The sequence below is a fragment of the Salvelinus sp. IW2-2015 genome, linkage group LG4p (genome assembly GCF_002910315.2).
Source record: "Salvelinus sp. IW2-2015 linkage group LG4p, ASM291031v2, whole genome shotgun sequence".
Classification (NCBI taxonomy): Eukaryota; Metazoa; Chordata; class Actinopteri; order Salmoniformes; family Salmonidae; genus Salvelinus; species Salvelinus sp. IW2-2015.
In genome coordinates this window covers 24323479-24346717 of record NC_036841.1, presented here as the reverse complement: position 1 = coordinate 24346717, position 23239 = coordinate 24323479, and the positions used below count along the sequence as shown (strand labels likewise).

Below are 23239 nucleotides of genomic sequence, written 5' to 3'. Positions count from 1 at the left end.
ATTAATAATGTAACTCTTCATTAAGAGTTACTGTGAGAGAAAACAAACTGCTACGGCTTTGTGTCTGTGCACAAAAATCCACTGTTCTACCCAAATACAAAGTATAAAAAAATGGAAATGGAGTGTCTATAAACTACAACTCGGACTTCCCGGGTGGCGCAGTGGTCTAGGGCACTGCATCGCAGTGCTAGCTGCGCCACCAGAGTCTCTGGGTTCACGCCCAGGCTCTGTCGCAGCCGGCCGCAACCGGGAGGTCCGTGGGGCGACGCACAATTGGCATAGCATCGTCCGGGTTAGGGAGGGTTTGGCCGGTAGGGATATCCTTGTCTCAGTATGTAAAATGTAATAAAATGTATGCACTCTACTGTAAGTCGCTCTGGATAAGAGCGTCTGCTAAATGACTAAAATGTAAAATGTACAACTGAATATTCATTAAAGTAATGTGCCTCCAAAAATAGCACTGATGATTCAGTATTTAATCTAGATCCCCAAGCAACTAAGAAACACTACTCTGCCTCCCCTGTACTAGTCTCTGACAGATTTAAGGATGGCAAAAATACCCCAGTACTTGATGTCTAATTGGCCATGTCAACAGCCCTCAGGGCCTAATAATGTCCTGTGGACTGGTAGTGTCATGTGAGGCCAGAGGAATGCCTAGTATCCCTGCCAACCTGACGGGGGCCTGGCGGGGGCTTGCCCTTTGTGTACATGGTGTTAATCATTTAACGCCCAGGGCTCTGTGAGGCTGTTATAGGAAAACTCTACCCAAAATCTATCTTTTGGTATTTCTTTCATTAGTCCATTGTTGACATAGTCCCAAAAAGTTTTGCTTGTCAGCAATCAAGTTTTCAAAATATGTAACTTTCAAAAAACAGAAATCATCCCCATATGATGCATTTTGCATCCTATGATGTCAACAATGGACTAATGAAACATACCAAAATATTTTTTTGGGGTGGAGAATTCCTTTAAGGTCATCTGGCAGAAGTGGCTGAGCTTTCTTCTGTGAGGTGAACAGTCAGTAACATGGTCTAGTGTTGTCACAATAGCAGATTAAAAAAAAACTTCAATACCGATACCAGGTTTAGTATCATAATACTAGATACCAAAACGATATTCATTACCAAAAGGCTACTCAATACTGAAAGGTTGCCACTGCAACAAAAAAAGAAAGCGTAGTACTGTAGCTAGTCCCAGAAAACCACTGGGGCTGATTTATTTTTATTTTTACATTGAACAATGTGTTGATAACTGGTAGAACTACTAAAATAACAAATAGAATATCTTCAATTTTATATAAAATGTCTTGCAAAAAATAAACACCATTAAATAACATAAGAATATCTTCAACTTTCCTTATGCAAAACTATATAATCGGAGACTCAGAGCAGACAAAAGGTTAATTTGCTTATCTATGGCCAAAATATTGGGTGAAATTACATTCATTAGACCTATAATTCATTACAGCTAAATAATGTACTAAATGAACAGTTTAGTTCCAAAACCACAAAAAAAACACTGAAGCTCATTTCTTAAGCTTCTATATTGCAATAGTCTACATGCCATAGAAGTACAATGGAATTTACACAGTATGCTACGATTCCCAGAATGCATTTCACTTCCCATGGTGCAATTCTCTGCCTAGCGCTGCTGGTAGGCTAGTGGCTACTGCTAGCAAGCCCAGACAAATGTGAAGTAGTCTAAATATATTGCTGTCAAGTTATGAGTGCATTTCACCAAACTTTTTGGTTGTGTAATCATATTGTCATGCTAAATATATTGTAATGAAACAGGCAGGGAGCGAGGTTCGAACCATCAACCTTATGGCCCGAAGCCCAGCGTGCCATCGACTGTACCACAAAAGCATGCTCGTGTGGCTGAGTCGATATCCGTGCTTATAAAACAGGGTCGCTACAATATGTTCATACAAAAATAATACAAATTTCGTAGAATAACTACAAAGTTACAATGCAAATGTCATGTGTAAAATAGTATTTTTTTTAATGTAGTTTTGGAACTAAACGTCCCTTGCACTGCTTTGTAACACCTTTTGCTTAGTTGTTTCGGTGGGCTAGCCCTCATCTGCTCCACAAGCAAAGTATTCCCACAGTTCGCTTCTGGAGACAGTTTTGTCAACAAGCTGCGGACGTGGAGGTATGATGTTTTCTTTTGAAGAAGCCATGATGTCGACATTTTCGCTCTCTCACTTGCTTATTAAAAATGGCTGGCGCTGTGTCAGCTGCATGCACAAGCGCAAGTAGCATGGCTAGCTTACTACCGCCCCCTTGAGAAGATTCAGAAAAATTACTAAAAAGACTCAATCCATATATGACTTGAGACACATTTGACAGAAGTACCGAAAGTAACAAAAACTCTAGTACAGAAGTTTCAGTATACCGTGCAACACTACCATGGTCAGTAACACAGTCGGGGTCGGGTCGGCCTGCTTACTTATTTTCTCTGTGCGGGCGACCTGCCCAGCCACCAGCCAGGCCAGAGCGGTGACAGCCACCAGAGCTCCTAGGTGTAGGAAGGGACCTGTGGCCTGGACAGGGGACCAAAGGAGACCCATTCTATTAATGAAATCATTCAGTATTGAAGGTGTGGAATTACTACTCTCAATCACAGTTGTCAATAGTATGACATATGGTAGGCTACTGCATGATTACTAAAACCATAAATTATTCAATAAAATAAAATGATTAATTAACATATTGACTCAGTCTTAATAATATATATATTAGACGCATTTCTATTTTGAATGTTGCAATTTTATGTACAGTAACTGTCAAAGGTTTGGACATACCTAGTCAAAGTAATGGACTGTCATTTCTTCTGCTTATTGGTGTCCTTAGGTAGTGGTTTCTTAGCAGCAATTTAACCATGAAGGCCTGATTCACACAGTCTCCTCTGAACAGTTGATGTTGAGATGTGTCTGTTACTTGAACTCTGTGAAGCATTTATTTGTGCAGCAATCTGAGGTGCAATTAATGGTAATGAACTTATCCTCTGCAGCAGAGGTAACTCTGGGTCTTCCTTTCCTGTGGCGGTCCTCATGAGGGCCAGTTTCATCATAGCGCTTAATGGTTTTTGCGACAACACAAAGAAACTTTCAAAGTTTTCCGTATTGACTGACCTTCATGTCTTAAAGTAATGATGGACTGTCGTTTCTCTTTGCTTAATCTAGCTGTTCTTGCCATAATATGGACTTGGTCTTTTACCATATAGGGCTTTCTTCTGTATACCACCCCTACCTAGTCACAACACAACTGATTGGCTCAAACGCATTAAGGAAGGAAGGAAATTCCACAAATTAATTTTTAACAAGGCACACCTGTTAATTGAAATGCATTCCAGGTGACTACCTGATGAAGCTGGTTGAGAGAATGCCAAGAGTGTGCAAAGCTGTCATCAAGGCTACTTTGAAGAATCTCAAATATACAATGTATTTCTTTAACACTTTTTGGGTTACCACATGATTCCATGTGTGTTATTTCATTGTTTTGATGTCTTCACTATTATTCTACAATGTAGAAAACTGTAAAAAATAAAGAAAAAACATGGAATGAGTAGGTGTCCAAACCTATGACTGGTACTGTAGTTCAATACAGTCGTTCACACATGATTTTTCAAGTATATAACCACATATCAGGAAGGTGTCCTGTGTAATACAGTATGATGCAGAGCCCTAAAGGGGCACGGGTTATTGAACTGACCTGGAGTGATATAGGGATGACTGCCCACTCCTCCCCCCATGTTTGATTGACAGATATGAATCCGATGGCAGTGGTCAGCAGGGCAGCACTCACTCCAATCTATAGGGGCAAACAGAGTTTGTTACAATCTCACACACACACACACACACACACACACACACACAGCACCCTGGGGCATGATGTCACTGCTTTCACAATCCCCAGGAAAACATGAACTCAAAATGTGGGGTTCAGGCAGTGTTCAGTCGGCCACTTGAAGACACACACAATATACAGGCCATATACACATATGCGCAATTACAGTCAAACACTAAAGCACGTACAGTTGAAGTCGGAAGTTCATATACACCTTAGACAAATACATTTAAATTCAGTTTCAAAATTCCTGATATTTAATCCTTGTAAGAATTCCTTGTCTTAGGTCAGTTAGGATCACCACTTTATTTTAAGAATGTGAAATGTCAGAATAATAGGAGAACATTTTTTATTTCAGCTATTATTTCTTTCATCACATTCCCAGTGGGTCAGAAGTTTACATACACTCAATTAGTATTTGGTAGCATTGCCTTGAAATTGTTTAACTTGGGTCAAACATTTCAGGTAGCCTTCCACAAGCTTCCCACAATAAGTTGGGTGAATTTTGGCCCATTCCTCCTGACAGAGCTGGTGTAACTGAGTCAGGTTTGTAGGCCTCCTTGCTCACACACACTTTTTCAGTTCTGCCCACAAATTGTCTATAGGATTGAGGTCAGGGCTTTGTGATGGCCACTCCAATACCTTGACTTTGCTGTCCTTAAGCCATTTTGCCACAACTATGGAAGTATGCTTGGGGTCATTGTCCAGTTGGAAGACCCATTTGTAACCAAGCTTTAACTTCCTGACTGATGTCCTGAGATGTTGCTTCAATATAGCCACATAAATTTCCTTCCACATGATGCCATCTATTTTGTGAAGTGCACCAGTCCCTCCTGCAGCAAAGCACCCCCACAACATGATGCTGCCACCCCCGTGCTTCACGGTTGGGATGGTGTTCTTCGGCTTGCAAGCCTCCCTCTTTTTCCTCCAAACATAACAATGGTCATTATGGCCAAACAGTTCTATTTTTGTTTCATCAGACCAAAAAGTACAATCTTTGTCCCCATGTGCAGTTGGAAACCGTAGTCTAGCTTTTTTTATGGTGGTTTTGGAGCAGTGGCTTCTTCCTTGCTGAGCGGCATTTCAGGTTATGTTGATATAGGACTCGTTTTACTGTGGATATAGATTCTTTAGTACCCGTTTCCTCCAGGATCTTCACAAGATACTTTGCGGTTGTTCTGGGATTGATTTGCACTTTCGCACCAAAGTACGTTCATCTCTAGGAGACAGAACGTGTCTCCTTCCTGAGCGGTATGACGGCTGCGTGGTCCCATGGTGTTTATACTTAAGTACTATTGTTTGTACAGATGAAGGCGGAACCTTCAGGCGTTTGGAAATTGCTCCCAAGGATGAACCAGACTTGTGGAGGTCTACAAATTTCTTTCTGAGTACTTGGCTGATTTCTTTTGATTTTCCCATGATGTCAAGCAAAGAGGCACTGAGTTTGAAGGTAGGCCTTGAAATACAACCACAGGTACACCTCCAATTGAGTGGTTGAACGAGTTTTAAAACGAGTTTTAATGACTCCAACCTAAGTGTATGTAAACTTCTGACTTTAACTGTACATACACACCAAAAATCGCACACTTGAGCATTACCTTGTGCAGCCAGTGCAAGTTCAGCTGTTGTCCCGCTGCTATGTGGCAAAGTGCTAAAATCTGAAAGAATAGACACACATAAATAAATCATATCACGTGAATTTCCACAACCACCATTTTCAAAACAGGTCCACAGTTGCCTGCGCCATCATAACTTTGGTCCAGACATGCATGGCTGCATGGCTGGACTTGGTCCAGACATGCATGGCAACACGTTTCTGCCCTGCCAGGTTACACCCCTAACATTACCTGGCTGTTACCCAGGCCCTAGACACAGTATCAATATCATCTCACAGTGAAAGTTTGATGAGATGACACAACTCACCATTAAAAATGCAATATAAGTGAAGCCGGCAGCGGTAGTGGCCAGGATTGGAACGGTCCCGTCGCTCCACTCCCCAGAGCGGTTATATAAAAACCTGTCAGACGGAAGGAAGCCAGTTACACAATAGTAGCGTCTCATGGATATCAGGACAGGCTACAGTTAGTGCTGATTTGGTCTCTGAGATGATGAGCGCAAGATCGTAGAAACCAGCACTGGCCAACCAGGAGTAGGTGTTGACACTGATCTAATGTCAGTTTTGTGTTTCCTCTAGTGGAAAAGGTTTGGATTCGGGGGGGGAAGGGAAGCGGCTCCTAGATCTGTGCCTATGGGCAACGTCGTGCTCCTATCCCCAGGGGTCTTTTTGTCACCCTGAGGGAAATTAATTGGCTGACTATACATTATTTTTTTCATTTAACTACGCAATGACGGCCTACCCTGGCCAAACCCGGACGACGCTAGGCCAGTGGTGCACTGCCCTATGGGACTCCCAATCACGGCCAGATGTTCGAATCTAGGCTGTTTCACCAGAGGACCTCTATACCAGGCAGTGTCAGAGGAAGGCCCTAAAAATTGCCAAAGACTCTAGCCATCCTAGTCATAGACTGTTCTCTCTGCTACTGCACGGCAAGCGGTACCAGAGCGCCAAGTCTAAGTCCAAAAGGCTTCTTAACAGCTTCTACCCTCAAAGCCATAAGACTGCTGAACAGCTAATCAAATGGCTACCCAAACTATTTGCATTGACCCCCCCCCCCCCCATTTTTACGCTGCTGTACTCATCATTTATCTATGCATAGTCACTTTACCCCTACCTACATTTACATATTACATCAACTAACCTGTACCCCCGCACATTGACTCAGTACTGGTACCCTTATATATAGCTCTTATTATTATTTTATTGTTTCGCTTTCATTTTTTTTTTACTTCAGTTTATTTTGTAAATATTTTCTTAACTCTTATTTTTCTTAAACACTGCATTGTTGGTTAACTTCTTATGGCTGGGGGCGCATTTTCACGTTCGGATGAAGAAGCGTGCCCAGAGTAAACTGCCTGTAATCAGGCCCAGATGCTAGATATGCATCTTATTAGCTAGATTTGGATAGAAAACACTCTGAAGTTTCTAAACTGTTTGATGATCTTGAGTATAACAGAACTCATATGCAGGCGAAAACCTGAGAAAAATCAACCAGAAGTGGAAATCTGAGTTTGTATGTTTTCCAAGTCTTTGCCTATCCAAGATACAGTGTAAATTTGGGCTGATTGCACTTCCTAAGGCTTCCAGTAGATGTCAACAGTCTTTAGAACCTTGTTTCAGGCTTCTACTGTGAAGGGGGAGCGAATAAGAGGCTTTTGAACGAGGGTGTTGGCAGAAATCCATTAGTTTAGCACGCGCGCCGCCGTTGAGAGCAAGCTCTGTTCCTTTCCTTTCTAAAGACAAAGGAATTGTCGGTTGAAACATTATTGAAGATTTATGAAAAACATCCTAAAGATTGATTCTAAATCGTTGACATGTTCTACGAACTGTATTAACTTTTTGACTTTTCGTCTGGACTTAGTGCTCGCCGTTTGTGCATTTGGATCTGTACTAACGCCGAACGAAAAAGAAGTATTTGGACATATATGATGGACTTTATCGACAAAACAAACATTTATTGTTGGAACTGGGATTCCTGGAGATGCATTCCGATGAAGATCAAAGGTAAGTGAATATTTTATAATGGTATTTCTGACTTTTGTTGACTCCACAACATGCGGGTATCTGTATGGTGGCTGAGCGCTGTACTCAGATTATCGCGATGTGGCTTTTGCCATAAAGCTTTTTGAAATCTGAACACAGCGGTTGCATTAAGGAGAAGTACAGTGGGGAGAACAAGTATTTGAGACACTGCCGATTTTGCAGTTTTCCTACTTACAAAGCATGTAGAGGTCTGTCATTTTTATCATAGGTACACTTCAACTGTGAGAGACGGAATCTAAAACAAAAATCCTGAAAATCACATTGTATGATTTTTAAGTAATTCATTTGCATTTTATTGCATGACATAAGTATTTGATACATCAGAAAAGAAGAACTTAACTTCTCTAGGGTAGGGGGCAGCATTTTCACGTTTGGATGAAAAGCATACCCAAATTAAACTGCCAGCTACTCATCCGCAGTAAATAAGATATGCATATTATTAGTAGATTTGGATAGAAAACACTCTGAAGTTTATAAAACTGTTTGAATCATGTCTGTGAGTATAACATAACTTATTTAGCAGGCGAAACCCCGAGGACAAACCATTCAGATTTTTTTCTTTTGAGGTCACTCTCTTTTCAATGAATTTTCATTGGGAAACCATTTCTAAGCGACTTGCTTGCAGTTCCTACGGCTTCCCCTGGATGTCAACAGTCTAGAGAAATTGGTTGAGGTTATTCCTTTGTGTAATGAAAAAATATGGCCATCTTGAAGTCGAGTCACTCTAGGTGTCCTGTGAGATAGAAGCGCATGACGAGAAGGCATGCTACGGTTGGTTTTAATCCTGTATTGAACACAGATCATCCCGTCTTCAATTTTATCGATTATTAACGTTAAAATATACCTAAAGTTGTATTACAAAAGTAGTTTGACATTTTTTGGCAAAGTTTACAGGTAACCTTTGAGATATTTTGTCGTCACGTTTGAGCAAGTTGGAACCTGTGTTTTTCTGGATCAAACGCGCCAAATAAATTGACATTTTGGATATATATCGACGGAATTAATCGAACAAAAGGACCATTTGTGATGTTTATGGGACATATTGGAGTGCCAACAACAGAAGCTCGTCAAAGGTGAGGCATGAATTATATTTTTATTTCTGCGTTTTGTGTCGTGCCTGCAGGTTTGGAATATGCTTATCTCTCTTGGTTTACAATGGTGCTATCCTCAGAAAATAGCATCGTATGCTTTCGCCGAAAAGCCTATTTGAATTCTGAAACGTTGGCTGGATTCACAACCAGTGTAGCTTTAATTGGAGATCTTTCATGTTTGATTTAATGAAAGTTTGATTTTATAGTAATTCATTTGAATATGGCGCTCTGCATTTTCTCAGGCTTTTTGCCAAGTGAGATATAAATATATATTATATAAATATGAACTTTACCGAACAAAACATACATGTATTGTGTAACATGAATTTGAGTGTCATGTGATGAAGATCATCAAAGGTTAGTGATTCATTTTATCTCTATTTCTGCTTTTTGTTACTGCTCTCTTTGGCTGGAAAAATGGCTGTATTTTTCTGTGACTCATACCTAAAATAGTTTGGTGTGCTTTCGTCGTAAAACCTTTTTGAAATCGGACAATTTGGCTGGATTTACAAGCAAAACATTACTGAACATAATGCGCCAATGTAAACTGAGATTTTTGGATATAAATATGAATTTTATCGAACAAAACATACATGTATTGTGTAACATGAAGTCCTATGAGTGCCATCTGATGAAGATCATCAAAGGTTAGTGATTCATTTTATCTTTATTTCTGCTTTTTCTGACTCCTCTCTTTGGCTGGAAAATGGCTGTGTTTTTCTGTGACTAGACGCTGACCTAACATAATCAGATGGTGTGCTTTCGTCGTAAAACCTTTTTGAAATCGGACACTGTGGTGGGATTAACAACAAGTTTATCTTTAAAATGGTGTATAATACTTGTATGTTTGACGAATTTTAATTATGAGATTTCTGTTGTTTGAATTTGGCGCCCTGCACTTCCACTGGCTGTTGTCAAATCGATCCCGTTAACGGGATTTCAGCCGTAAGAAGTTTTAAGGGCTTGCAAGTAAGCATTGCACAGTAAGTTCTACAACGGTTGTATTTGTCGCATGAGACCAATAAGATTTTATTTGATTTAGCTGAGTTCAGCTAGGCACCAGCCGAACTGAAGCATGCTGACGCCTTTAGAGAGTGTGTAGAGAGAGTGATGATAAAATTAATAGGAGAGAGGAGAAGAGAGGAGCAGAGAGATAAGAGAATGAAAGGAGATGGAGAAAGTGGGATGAAGGGGCAGGGAGAGAAATACAGAGCAAAGGATGATGGGGGAAGCAGAGGTGACATTGAGCACTAATGAGAGGAAGAGAAAGGCGGTGGCGAACAGAGAGAGTGAGGGGAATGACCTTGGGGGGACAAAGCAAATTGCACCTTACAAGAAGAAACAAAGCTTTGCTCTCTCTCTCAAGGCACGCACACATTGCACTAAATGTGTTTGTAGACGTCTGACTGCCAACATTTTTCACGCAATTCTAGATGTAAAATCGGTATGAGCTCGGTTTGCAAATTACACTCTGAGGTGCAAAGTGCTCTCGGCCAGCAAACGCTGTTGGTGTGTACGAGAACTTAGTCTTTAGTCTCTGTTTTCTGGGTGAGAATGATTGTCAGACACAAGCTGACCTGACCGTGTGTCTGTCTGGTCTGACAGCCCAGCGTGAATGAAATGCCACTGAACACTATGAAACTACAGTACACACGGATCTGGCTGGACTAAAGCTTAGAGGCACATACTGCCATGTAGGAGTTTCTCTTATCATAGTGGACTCTGGGACATAGCGTGCACATTCAATGTAGGAGGCTTTGAGGACTTGGTCAAGAGCTTGGTCAAAAGCTCAGCTAAATAAACCCAATTCATAATTTCAGTGGTAGTATATTCTTCAATTGAATGCGCAATGTCTCTTGTCTCATGGCAAAACCAACACCTGAATTGTCTCCAAGTATAATTGGTTTTATGGTAACTGTGTGGAAGACATGAATGGAATAATCTGAGAGGTGATTTGGGGTCAAAGGGTATTCCTGCTTTATGTAATCATGCTCACAATAATCTGCAGTGATAGATGCCCTAAGGCCCATACATCCGCACCCATATTAGGGAAGAGGATTATCCCAAAATGTGTTGGCCAACCAATAAAATAAAAAACACTCTAGAGTTAGTATTTTCAGTTTAGGCAAAAACATATGGAGACAAAATGGCAGCTTTTAAAAGTAAAACATGAATCTAAGTAATTGCCAGAGAATCAATGTAGGGGACGGTCATATGATCATTTAGTGAACAGAACACTGACGGATGACGCCGATATACTGAGAGACATTAATCTATGAGTTGTATAACTAGCACACACACGGTACAGCAGGACTCACCAGTTGAACTCATTGTAGTCGTTGTGTGCCTCCCACCAGAAGTAGAACCAGACCAGGAGCAGAGAGAAGGTGAAGAAGAGGATGAGAGACCACAGGAACTCCCACTGGGAATCAAAACACACAAAGGAAGGATTATTACCTTTACCACAGTACCATTAGTCAAATATCATCAGATTAACATAAAGCACTTTGGCCAGTGTTGTGTTGAAACAGGTGAGGAAACATTGGAATACTATTGGTACATTCACTGTATGAGCAAAGGGCTGATGAGAAAGTGCTTTCTCCACCCCAGACTGGCACACCACTTAACATTACCCCCATACGTCAACATCACAATCAACACTGACAACACAAATGCAAGCAACAATAGTCTCCTAAATATCCGGCAGAGTCATCATTGGGCAATCTGCCCTAATCCAGCCAACGTGAGAGCCAAAGACTATAATCTGGATGTAGAGAGACTGATGACGGTGCAGCCAGTGCCGGCACACAAACTGATGGCTCAAACCTGGAGTCATGACAAACATTTAAAACACCATTCGCTAGCTGCATCAGATTAAGGTGGTAAACCACAAACAAATGAGGAATGGTCTGGAGAACAAGTCAATACAATAATGCTCATGTTTTATAGTGAATGTACTGTCAATTCTGTTACTAAATAATTTCACACTTCCACTTTGTGTACACATTCACAAAGCCTGCATGACCAAAGACAAAACAACATTCAAGCCGCTTTGCAACTGATTAAAAAGAGAGAACCACGTCTGGTATCAGCGGAGGTAGAGGCAGTATGCAGTGTATGTGACAAATAAAACACGTGTATATGACAAATAAAATTAGATCTGAACTGTCATAGGGCGACATGGTCTCAGTAAAAAAGCAGGCTCAAAGCTCACATCCCCCCAATCCACTGTCATCCCTATCAAGTAATTACTCACATTAACTTAAATAGCCAATGAGACCATGAGCCTACTATTGGTCAGCCTTCCAATGCCACCGCAAGCTGTAATAAGAGCTCTAATAAAAGAGATACAAGATATAATGTTAGCATGCGGACATGCACACAACTTGGAAGACAATGCACAAAACGTGAGCTTTTCAAAGACAGCAAGACTGGCTGCTCTTCACACTGTATTTGTACACCAGCCCACAAATTAGCAATCAGGCTTGCTCAGAGTCTGGAGGACTGGAGAACGCTTAGATAGCGATGTAGAAATATAACTGACATGACTGTCTGATTTGCAAAAAAATTATAAAAATACAAAATAAAACACTTGTTCCAGCTCTATACATAACATTTCTTTCTCTAATAATGTTCTTACATTGCACCATCCAGAATAAGACCCAGTTGACCCTGTACCCTGTTGCATTGCTTTGACAGGAGATATCAAGGTGATATGAGAGCACAAACAAAGCTGTCTGGACGTTCACCTTGGATGACTGTTCCATGGAGGGCATCAGCTGGCAGTAGCACAGGGTGTCAGACAGGGCCAGGTCTAATGGCTGGGTGGTGACAGATACCAGCCTGAGCCCCCTGTATACCTTCTGCCCATCTCCCTGGGCACTTGAGAGGAGAGCCTAAATGTGTTTATGTGGAGTTCAGCCCAGGCCAAACAGCAGTTTAACTAGGGGGACACTAAAGCACATGTTTGGGATGGTATGAGGATTATTACGTAACAGGATGGGGCAGATTGGTGATTTGGGGCAGGGATTGAGATTATAGTAGTATGAGGGAAGGAAGCATGTGGGATTTGTAGGTGGTGATTCTTTTTAGCCATCAATCTCTTCCGGATAAGTAATTATAAAAATCGGGAAAACAACATATGTTAAATTATTATTATTATATAGACCAGAACCTTGTTACTGTTTGACGTCTAAGTTTGAACATTAGTCATGAAGATTAGGCTATTCTCTATTTTCTGACCTAGAATATTTACTAATTCCTTCTATGACCGTACTAAGAAAATCACTTGTTCAGAAATCATAGTAATACAGACTCCAGAACGGTTACCATAGGGTTAGTTTCACATGGCTACACTTCCAAATCTCATATTGATTGCAACGTGAGAAAGCCAGACATCAAGGTAACTATAGGGTTAACCCTGTGGTAGGGAGGTGGTCCCTGTGGTGCAGGCTAGGGTCTGACTGGCAGCCCTGCTGACTGATCCAACTGCTCTGGCCCTGTCCCCCTGGCTTTTAATGACTACCCAGAAACACCTGGGAGAGGGACACCTTGAGGTCATGCAAGGGGACATTGTAATCCATTTTGCCATCAGCACGTGAACAGAGGTGACACCCCTGGGAGAGGGGACTGGATGGTCAATTAGTAGGTAGTGTTTGGACAACAAAGGAGACAAAACGTTGGGGATCCTTTTAACCTGGTTGTTTGGGAGCTAATCAAGTTGCCAGGCCAGTTATGTGAGTGGCAAAGATTGCATACAATGTGCAATAAATGTGTACGTAAATAATGTGCAATTCAAGCTTCAAATGAACATAATTTCAAACGTGTTTTGAGCATTATTAGGCTGGCTGTCACATTTTTTCCTTCAATTAATATTCAGCCAAGCCAGCATCATGTATAGTATGTGCAACGTGTACAGTATGACTGAACCTTAATCCTGTCTCACTGTTCTTCTCTGCTGCTGTTTAGGAGCTGATCAAAATCAGAGATGTCTGGCCTGATGACATCACATTTGCATTCTGCAAGGCTTGCTTTATTTAGGGAGGAACATACGCCTTCAGGCCAGGGCCGACACCATAGCATTAAAAACTGCTTTCTGACTACAGTCGAAACAAGGAACCAACTCAAAATGTACTGAGCGTAATAGATCTAGTAGTCTGTTTAATCATATCATTTTGAATGATATTTGAACTTCCATTCAAAAATGAGGGATGCAACCTTTTTATTATATTTATCACAAGACGTGTCCAAGTGAGGTTAAATGGTCAATATTATCTTCCAGTCAAGAGGGGTCAGGAATATTTTTTGTAAAAGTATAGTATTTAATGGGTCTGAGAGGAAATAAAAGGTTTTAGATTGTATTGAATGGGAGGTTTTCAAGCCCAACAGAGCCGACTCATTCAGCCTTGTACTCTGCTAGTGGGAGCGGGGTGAGGAAATTACTTTCCTCTACCGAGAAGAAAAATGTATATATATTTTTTGAAATGTCATAAAAATTGCTGTACTGCTTGTCTGAAGGGCACTAGGCAGGCAGACAGCTGAATAAGAATGGAATACATCATAGCCTAAGCCTCATTGACCAACAGAGGCTAAAAATAGAGGGATGAAAAGGATCAGGGGATAATTATCTTCTGTGGAACCATAAACCCGCGTATTACTGCTAAAAATCTGAGAGGATCCTCCACTGTCTCTCAGGACCAAATATGAGTAGATTGCAGACATGTCATCACTTAAATAACATATTTGCATGTACAGTCGAACAAACGCCATATTCTAAATTGTTAAAGCTGCAATATGTAACTTCTCTGGGGTAACCTGACCAAATTCACATAGAAATGTGTGTTGTGTCATTCTCACTGAAAGCAGTAGATATGTTCTGTATGTGCTATTTCTATGCTTCCTGTTCTTAAGTTTAGTTTTTGCATCTTTTACTTTAGGTTTTGTACACCAGCTTCAAACATCTGAAAATACAATATTTTTGGTTTTTGAAAAGGTATTTCACAGAGGTTTAGATGGTAATGATTCTCTACACTACACTTGCATGGTTAGTCAAATTAACTATTAGAATTTTAGCAACCAGGAAATGCAGAGTGATTTGTGCATAGCGCATCTTTAAATTAATATTTCAAGATGGTTAGAAAAGAGCTCTACTCGTTACATCACAGTAGCTTTCTACTGACCAGTTTAGGTATAACGAGTTTAGTTTTGGTGACGCAATATATTTGTATATGTTCAAGGCCATCTTGCTGTGCTGTGCCTAAATGGGTCTACTCCTCAAAAGGTGCTTGCAAGTAATCCAATTTCCTTCCTACTTGCTAGCTCCAAGGCTAACAGAGTATTCTCCACTATTCTCCAGTGGCTCCATCTAAACAGCCAGCAGTCAGGAGTGTAGTGTTTTATGATTGTATTGGCTTTTCTCTTGTGGGGCCATTTCCTCTCGTTACCTCCCAGTACCAACGTCATTATAGCGTCTGCCTCTACCCATGCCTACTAGGAGTCCAGGCTTTTATAGTGTCATTATGACTATAGATAGACCTACCAGCATTCGGCTGCACGGAAGATATCACACACAAACCTAGCATGGAGCACAGAACAGTCCACCTTCACTGCAGGTCAGCAAGCTAAAGAGCACTCCCACGAGACGGTCATAAAATTAAAAAAATCACAGGCAGGCAAATTATAATGAATGTAGTGATGCTAAACTAGAACGTCCACATATACTGTAAACTCATTATCAGGTTTAACTCCCTGTTTTAAACAGAGAAGGGGAACGTTGGATCCAAGTGCACCAGCAAGGTAATAGGAGGACAGACAGATGGGGCACATAATAAATGAATGATTCACTAACACCATGATGATGATAATATTATTAGGCTCCAGAATTCCCCTGCCCTACTGCTGTCCCATCTACAGTAGCTCCTGACTGCAGCTCAGTAGAGGAATGAGCTAATTCCACACCAACCCCTGAGGGCTGGGTCTATCAAATCAAGCATGCAGGCATGTGAAGTTCACTGGAAAGGAATCCACTGGAAGGGAATCCATGTGGACATCTAGAGCAGAGCAAGACTTTGAACTCAGAAAGGAGATGTAGAGACATTCTAGATGAGTGTTTGGAACATCGTCTTACAGAGGTTAAGAACAATGTTTCATTAGTAGCTACACAATTGACTGCTGCCATTGCCGAAATAAATTATATAAATGTTCTGTTCATGTCTAATTTATTGTGCTACAGTATATAATGTAATCTTGTACAATATTAAAGGAATGAAGGCAATTTGTTGGACTGGCTACAGGATTATGTCTGCAGAATTAATGATGTTACAGTAAGGCACGACAATTCAAACTACATTAGCCCAGTCAATCCACAGAAATACTACTTCTACACATCAACAGTCCTCAGGCTAAATGGTATCCAATCCTTCAATTTAAAAAAAATCCAAATTGAATAATTTGCATGAGATTTATTGAATGCACTTATTGAACACTTTGAATTACACTTATTTCACATGGCAATTCTGTGGAAGCAAGATAAGAGGTGTGAGGAAGAACCCACCCATTACTCATCATATACACACATCATGCAAACACGCTACCACACGCCAGAAGGCACACTTGGCAATATCTATTGAAATGTGTCGAGAGCGTTTTATCCTAGAGAACCAATTCCGCCTAGTATTCACACACTCCTCAATCTCATAGGATAATGCTTTAGTTAGCTTCTGTACATTGATGGGGTCATGATAGGGGCTGCACCAAATGTTTGATGTATTATAATTGATTATGCTTATGTTGTATTAATAGAAGAGAAAGGCCTATAAGACCCCCTCCACATTTATAGGGTCCTGGACTACATATATATATACTCTCTCTCTCTCTCTCTCTCTCTCTCTCTCTCTCTCTCTCTCTCTCTCTCTCTCTCTCTCTCTCTCTATATATATATATATATATATATATATATATATATGACACACTTTGATCATAGGTACAGAGAGACGGAATCTAAAACAAATATCCAGAAAATCACATTGTATGATTTTATTGCATGACATAAGTATTTGATCACCTACCAACCAGTAAGAATTCCAGCTTTCACAGACCTGTTAGTTTTTCTTTAAAAAGCCCTCCTGTTCTCCACTCATTACCTGTATTAACTGCACCTGTTTGAACTCGTTACCTGTATAAAAGACACCTGTCCACACACTCAATCAAACAGACTCCAACCTCTCCACAATGGCCAAGACCAGAGAGCTGGTGCAGTGACATCACTAGGGCTGGACTTCGGGCTTAATAAAATAACTTAGGACTTTTCCTATTTTGCAGAACTCAGGAGAGACATCAGTTGTATGTCTGATATTTGATCTTTGACTTCTGTCTACAGCTGTATTTTGATTCTGTGTGTTCCTTATTTGTTAACCTGTCAAGGACTGGGGTTCCGCTCCGCTAGCGGAACCCCTCGCCAAGAGCCAATGAAATTGCAGGGCGCCAAATTCAATCAACAGAAATCTCAAAATTGAAATTTCTCAAACATACAAGTATTAGACACCATTTTAAAGATACAATTCTCGTTAACTTCTCTAGGGTAGGGGGCAGCATTCGGAATTTTGGATGAAAAGCATGCCGAAATTAAACTGCCTGCTTCTCGGGCCCAGAAGATATGATATGCATATAACTGGTAAATTTGGATAGAAAACACTGTAAAGTTTCCAAAACTGTTAAAATCGTGTCTGTGAGTATAACAGAACTGATTTGGCAGGCGAAAACCTGAGAAAAATCCATTCGGGAAGTAGTTTTTTGGGGGTTTTATAGTTTTCTATTCAATGCCACTACAGTATCCATTGACTTAGGACTCAAATTGCAGTTCCTATGCCTTCCACTAGATGTCAACAGTCTTTAGAAATTGTTTCAGGCTTGTATTCTGAAAAATGAGGAAGTAAGAGCAGTCTGAATGAGTGGACCCTAAAGTGTCACAGAGCTTTTTCATCCGCGAGACCGAGAGAGTGCCTTTGTTTACCTTTCATATTGACGACGTTATTGTCCGGTTGAAATATTATCGATTATTTAGGCTAAAAACAACCTGAGGATTGAATATAAACATCGTTTGACATGTTTCTATGAACTTTACGGATACAATTTAGATTTTTTTGTCTGCCTGCGTTTGAGCCTGTGGATTACTGAAGAAAACACGAACAAAACGGAGGTTTTTGGATATAAAGAGACTTTATCGAACAAAAGGAACATTTATTGAGTAAATGATTGTCTGCTGAGTGCAACCATATGAAGATCATCAAAGGTAAGGGATTAATTTTATCTCTATTTCTGACTTGTGTAACTCTTCTACTTGGCTGGTTACTGTTTGTAATGATTTGTCTGCTGGGCTATGTTCTCAAATAATCGTAAGGTATGCTTTTGCCGTAAAGCATTTTTTTAAATCTGACACCGTGGTTGGATTCACAAGAAGTTAATCTTTAAACCTATGTAAAATATGTTTTGTTTTCTGATTTTTTATAATGAGTATTTCTGTATTTGAATTTGGTGCCCAGCAGTTTCACTGGCTGTTGAAGAGGTGGGACGCTAATGTCTCACGTACCCAAGAGAGGTTAATCCCGCCACAGTGTCCGATTTCAAAAAAGCTTTTAGGCGAAAGCAGAACATATCATTATGTTAGGTCAGCAACTAGTCACAGAAAGCATACAGCGATTTTCCAACAAAAGAGAGGAGTAAAAAAAAGCTGAAATATTGATAAAATTAATTCTTCATCAGATGACACTCCCGGGCCAACATGTTACACAATACATGTATGTTTTGTTCGATCAAGTTCATATTTATATCCAAAAACCTCAGTTTACATTTGGCTTTGCTTCCAAAACATCCTGTGAATTTGCACAGAGCCACATCAATTTACAGAAATACTCATAATAAACATTGATAAAAGATACAAGTGTTATTCACAGATTTAAAGATATACTTCTCCTTAATGCAACCGCTGTGTCAGATTTCAAAAAAACTTTACGGAAAAAGCACACCATGCAATAATATGAGTACGGCACTCAGAGACCAACACAACCCCAAAAGATATCCGCCATGTTGGAGTCAACATAAGTCAGAAATAGCATTATAAATATTCACTTACCTTTGTTGATCTTCATCAGAATGCACTCCCAGGAATCCCAGTTCCACAATAAATGTTTGATTTGTTCAATAAAGTCCATCATTTATGTCCAAATTACTCCTTTTGGTTCGCGCGTTCAGTACACAATCTAAACTCACGACGCGCGGGCAGGTCCAGGCAAAGGTTCAGACGAAAAGTAATATTACAGTTCATAGAAACATGTCAAACGAAGTATAGAATCAATCTTTGGATGTTTTTAACATGAATCTTTAATAATGTTCCAACCGGAGAATTCCTTTGTCTTCAGAAAAGCAATGGAACAGAGCTCGCTCTCACGTGAATGAGCGTCACGAGCTCAAGGCATTCTGGCAGACCTCTGACTCTCATTCGCCACCACTTCACAGTAGAAGCATCAAACAAGGTTCTAAAGACTGTTGACATCTAGTGGAAGCCTTAGGAAGTGCAAAATGACCCCATAGACACTGTGTATTCGATAGACTAAGAGTTGAAAACCTACGAACCTCAGATTTCCCACTTCCTGGTTGGATTTTTCTCAGGTTTTCGCCTGCCATATGAGTTCTGTTATACTCACATACATCATTCAAATATTTTTTGAAACTTCAGAGTGTTTTCTATCCAAATCTACTAATAGCAACTGGGACTGAGTAGCAGGCAGTTTACTCTGGGCACGCTTTTCATCCAAATGTGAAAATGCTGCCCCATATCCATAACAAATTAAGTAAATAAAACGGAGCACAAAAAACGGAACCAACAACATCAAAATTGTGCATCTGTCCAGTCCTGTATTAAAACACACTTCACCACTTAACACTACAGTCCAAAGTCTATCATCAATTAACTATCTGGAATATGCCAAACTATGAAGAATGCAACTAGGGTTTGCCTGTGGATGATGCCGTGCAGGTGTTTATACACATGCATATACACACACACATTTACATTTAAGTCATTTAGCAGACGCTCTTATCCAGAGCGACTTACAAATTGGTGCATTCACCTTATGATATCCAGTGGAACAACCACTTTACAATAGTGCATCTAACTCTTTTAAGGGGGGGGGGGGTTAGAAGGATGACTTTATCCTATCCTAGGTATTCCTTAAAGAGGTGGGGTTTCAGGTGTCTCCGGAAGGTGGTGATTGACTCCGCTGACCTGGCGTCGTGAGGGAGTTTGTTCCACCATTGGGGTGCCAGAGCAGCGAACAGTTTTGACTGGGCTGAGCGGGAACTGTACTTCCTCAGAGGTAGGGAGGCGAGCAGGCCAGAGGTGGATGAACGCAGTGCCCTTGTTTGGGTGTAGGGCCTGATCAGAGCCTGAAGGTACGGAGGTGCCGTTCCCCTCACAGCTCCGTAGGCAAGCACCATGGTCTTGTAGCGGATGCGAGCTTCAACTGGAAGCCAGTGGAGAGAGCGGAGGAGCGGGGGTGACGTGAGAGAACTTGGGAAGGTTGAACACCAGACGGGCTGCGGCGTTCTGGATGACACACACACACACACACACACACACACAAATAGTGCTATACATGCACTCAAACATATTCAGTTCGCCTTTCTGTTATGACTTTTGTTGTTTGCATTGTTGTTTTCTGTTTTCCTTGTCTTTTGTTAATTTTTTTGGTCACTGGGGGGGGTTGTGTTGTTTTGGAGGTGGGGAATGGATTATTTTATTGTGGGAGGGGTCTCGGATGGTTGAGGGGCAGCTCTTGGGGAACTGTGGGGGGTGGGGGATCTTGGAGGGCTGGTCGCCTGGCGGTTGGGAGCATGGGCCGGTGGCTGATGGATCGCTGGATCAGGTCCCCATTTTTGACCTTGTGGGAGATCTGTCGACGTGCCCTTGAGCAGGGCATTGACCCTGTTTGCTTCTGTGTGTCGCTCTGGATGGGAGTCCATTAGATGACTAATGTGGTGTAGTTGTTGAGCGGCTTCACTGCAAGTATATTGTATGTTTTAAATATTCAATACATGTTTTTCTTTTTTTAAGAATGCAACTAGGGACTGAAGCAGGTGTACACACAGGCCGAGCGAGCGAGCGAGAGAATCCTCTCCACCATCACCCACCCTTTCCTGGGGCAGTGGTCTGCCCGTCTCCTTGTTGTCCTTGTTGTCCTGGGCCAGACCAGCAGCTGGTGGGGTTGTCACTGAATGTCCCACAGCTCATCACAGCCCTAGTCCCTTCACAACTCCCTCAAAATCATTAGTATGTTTCCCCACCCAGCCAAGGCCCACCTATCAGACCAACAGCATTGCCCTGAGAAGATCAGGGTTAGAGGGTTCCAGCCCTCTGTTCCTCCACCCTCTCTCCAATTAAGACAGAACTGTCAGGAGCACCAACTGGCCGTGGCTTCACTTATTACAGAACAGAATGGCCTCTTCAGCTCTGTGGAGCTGCTGACCTTACAACTAATATGATACACTGATACCCTAGATATTTTGGTATTACCTGTTCTTCTTGGTCAGCTCTTGATCTGAAACAGCGTGTTGTCATTGGACACTCATATCTGAAGAGTTGAAAAGTTCAGGAAAACATTGGAGACTTTGGTAACCTCACGGACTGGCTGGACTCACTGAACACTAACACAGGGGAGAGAATACAGCCTCTGATAAATCACACAATGTGGTAAGAGTCACACACTACTGCTGAAAGTGTATTTTCTCTGGTTAGCCTTTTGGACATAACACGTACTAGAAGGTAGCCTACACTTCCACCAACCAACAAAAGCTATATGATTATGGAAAACAAAATGAAAAATTGTGCTTCAAACATTCTCTAGAAGTTTGTATCCATCTTATCTTCTAAAAAGCACAAACCCATAGAATGTCTTTACACAGTGCCAAGAGCTGGTGAAAAGTAAATTGAGAGGGGATGTACTGAATTAACCAAAAGAGAACCAGCCAAGTATAATCAGTGTCATATCGATCTTTCCTTCCATAGATCTACACGCAAAGGACATGACACAGCATTAGTAATAAGGTTGATGACAAAAGAAAACCACCTAATAGGCTAGTTTATAAAGGAAAACACCAGGCTATTTTTGCAGCCAGGCCTGGCTGTTGTTTATGTTGTTGTAAGGACACAACAGACTTTAATAACATGTCTCCTAGAGGTCGACCGATTAATCGGCTTTCAAGTTTTCATAACAATCGGTAATCGGTATTTTTGGACACTGATTGTGGGCGATTTTTTATTTTTTATTTTACACCTTTATTTAACTAGGCAAGTCAGTTAAGAACACATTCTTATTTTCAATGACGGCCTAGGAACGGTGGGTTAACTGCCTTGTTCAGGGGCAGAACGACAGATGTTTACCTTGTCAGCTCGGGGATTCGATCTTGTCGATTAGTCCAACGCTCTAACCACCTGCCTTACATTGCACTCCATGAGGAGCCTGCGTGGCAGGCTGACTACCTGTTACGCGAGTGCAGCAAGAAGCCAAGGTAAGTTGCTAGCTAGTTTTAAACTTATCTTATAAAAAACAATCAATCTTAACATAATCACTAGTTAACTACACATGGTTGATGATATTACTAGTTTATCTAGCGTGTCCTGCGTTGCATATAATCGCTGCGGTGCCTGTTAATTTCTCATCGAATCACAGCCTACTTCGCCAAACGGGTGATGATTTAACAAGCGCATTCGCGAAAAAAGCACTGTCGTTACACCAATGTGTACCTAACCATAAACATCAATGCCTTTCTTTAAAATCAATARARAAGTATATYTTTTTAAACCTGCATATTTAGTTAATATTGCCTGCTAACATGAATTTCTTTTAACTAGGGAAATTGTGTCACTTCTCTTGCGTTCCGTGCAAGCAGTCAGGGTATATGCAGCAGTTTGGGCCGCCTGGCTCGTTGCGAACTGTGTGAAGACCATTTATTCCTAACAAAGACAGTAATTCATTTGCCAGAATTGTACATAATTATGACATAACATTGAAGGTTGTGCAATGTAACAGCAATATTTAGACTAATGGATGCCACCCGTTAGATAAAATACGGAACGGTTCCGTATTTCACTGAAATAATAAACGTTTTGTTTTCTAAATGATAGTTTCCGGATTTGACCATGTTAACTTCTTTGGGGCACCCCCCCTTCTTCTCAATTTCCGCCTAAAGACATACCCTAATCTAACTGCCTGTAGCTCAGGCTCAGAAGCAAGGATATGRATATTCTTGGRATKATTTGAAAGGAAACACTCTGAATTTTGTGGAAATGTGAATTGAATGTAGGAGAKTATAACACAATAGATKTGGTAGAAGAAAATACAAGGAATTAAACATACGTTTTCTGTTTTTTATTGTTGCTGCATCATCTTTCAAATGACCAAGAACAGCCAAACATACAGATAGGATGTTGTGGATGATTTGAATGAAGAACATAAGATGGCAACAATAGCTGAGCAAGGTTTTAGACAGATAACTTCAAAAATGAGCGAGCTACATGACATTGAGCATGAAGTCACCCAGGTGTCCCACACAAATGTATCCAAGTGGCCGAATTGGTACAG

General features: G+C 40.9%; 1 pseudogene; it reads right to left on the bottom strand.

Moving 5' to 3' along the window:
• The window catches only part of LOC111957970 (glycerophosphodiester phosphodiesterase domain-containing protein 5-like), a 138145-nt pseudogene that overhangs the window by 24189 nt on the left and 90717 nt on the right, over nucleotides 1-23239 (bottom strand).